This window comes from Cyprinodon variegatus, unplaced genomic scaffold (assembly GCF_000732505.1).
Source record: "Cyprinodon variegatus isolate N-32 unplaced genomic scaffold, C_variegatus-1.0 Scaffold43, whole genome shotgun sequence".
NCBI lineage: Eukaryota > Metazoa > Chordata > Actinopteri > Cyprinodontiformes > Cyprinodontidae > Cyprinodon > Cyprinodon variegatus.
In genome coordinates, this window is record NW_015150496.1 from 1,772,805 (window position 1) to 1,774,975 (window position 2,171).

General features: G+C 39.3%; 1 protein-coding gene across 4 annotated transcripts in view; it reads left to right on the forward strand.

Moving 5' to 3' along the window:
- The window catches only part of zbtb16 (zinc finger and BTB domain containing 16), a 211,063-nt gene that overhangs the window by 52,995 nt on the left and 155,897 nt on the right, over positions 1–2,171 (forward strand). The window lies entirely within an intron of this gene.

The following is a 2,171-nucleotide window of genomic DNA, read 5'->3' on the forward strand; positions in this document are numbered from 1 at the left end:
TTCCCAGATGTTTCTACCAATGTTGAAGCCACAGTATGAAGCAGCGGGTAGATTAACTGTGGGATAACACATTATCAGCTGACTGTAGCACCGTGTGATGTTTTCCCTCGCCGAGGTCGGGAAGCATTGCTTTCGAGTGAAGAGAACGACCCCAGCCTGACTTCCAGACGCTACTATTTCAGTGTTCTGGCCCCGTGGCCAAAAAGCTGTCAGCACATATTTTATCCTTTCGCTCTCACAGTATATTTTCGTTACTCCCTCTTCTTTTCTTTTTTTTCTGGAACGCTTGTCTTGCAGCCACGGCACCTCCCCTCTGTGTACATCGGAAAGGGATGGACCATGTTGCACCATGTTGTCTTCTTAGAAATGTTTTATAATGATCTTTTTAAAATTGCTCTGTTGTTTTTGCCTCATATCAGTGATTGGATCCATTACTTACATCCACTTTGCAGCTTACAGGGATGCATCTATGTATTTTTTTTTCTTTCCCAGATTGCAGCATCACTGATATGCTGTTGGTGGGACTCCATCAGTGGGGTCATAAGAACACACCACACTTTGGTTCCTAAGAAATTGAGCAGCAAGTTTTCCAGCTCCAATCATGTCTCATATTCCATGTATCTGCTCTAGATCTGTGTCTTTAAAGACCCAAACTAGATTATTGTAAAAAAGGCCGGTCACACATCGCTCTGTTATTAGATAGATTTCACACACGCATCCCCAAAGTCTCACATGACCCTCCACTACGCAGGCTCTGATTCAACCCGACAGGAATTCTTGGCACAGACCGCCCACTCCTTTCACTGGCTGCTGTTCAGCTGTCATACTCACTCACTGAAGTTTGCTCTGCTTAATCGTTGTGCACAGATGACGGCGCTAACGCAAGCTGCAGCAATCACACGCAGCATGTTTGTCCGTAGACAAACTGAATAGTAAAGGTCAGACATGAGGCTGTGAGGAAAGATGTCAGGAATAAAGCTTCTGCAGCATAATCAGCTGTGAGAATTCCCAAAGTCAGGTTTAAGAACCTGCAGGGAACATCAGTCTGGCTGTTGGAAATGGGAACGTTTGTCATGCTCCATTATGTTTGGGTTTCCTTGAAGCGAGTTTTGTCTCCAGTCAGTCAGATCTAATGCAGCTGTAATCCTTTAAGGGTATCACTTTATTTAGTTTTACAAAAATGTGGAAGATACATTTGACGTCGCAGGTGAGCTATGAATTACAGATCGCTTGTAGTATTTCAGACACACTTTACTTTTTGTTGTTCAATAAAATCTACGCTTTGAGCATTTTTATTGGCATTTTTAATAATTTATACTTTTTGTTGTACTTCTTTAAAAGGATCTATTTGGCAGATACATGTTCTCTCTGTATGAAGTTTATCAATCCTACTTATAAACCAATAATTCCATCTAAAAAGAAATAAGTTATGGCAAAAAGAATTGCATCACCAAACATCTTCATGCATTTATCCTGCAAGTGGGTTTTTAACAACCAACCACCAATTGTGACTGATCAGAGGAAAATGGCTAATTCCCAGTCATTAATAAATGACTAATCTTTTTGTTCTCTTTAACTTGATCCCATTAACAATGACTGGGGTGAGTATTTAGTGCATCTTGTTGGAATTATTGATCATAGTATTAAATGGGTGTGGAATTAATCAATTCAGTCAATATATTCTGAAATGTGTTTTTTACTTTGTTATAAGTATTATATAATATATAAATAATCTCACAAAATAATTAAAACAGCACCGTTTGACTTGTTTAACAGCAGACATGTAACTAATAAAAACACAAGGTCTATTTGTACTTCATTACAGCAGTCAATGCCACTACTGCCATTGTAATTAGAATAGAATATTTGATTAGAATATTATAATATCTCTAAAAAATCTGATATCTCATTGGTAGATCGGGCGAAGGGCCTTTGTCAGCTTCTAATATACATAATTCTGGTTATAAAACAGCAATTTCAGGTGACTTGCGAATAGCTGAATATGAGCAGATGGACAAATTAGTCTTTCTTTCGGTGATGGGAAGGTTCTTAGCTTCTTGCAGCCAGCTGATTGGAAGTGTGCAGCAACATTTGGGGGAGGAGCTATTAGGGGTGTAAATCACATCCATCATGGCGATTCGATTCAGTATCGATTTCCTGACCCAACGATT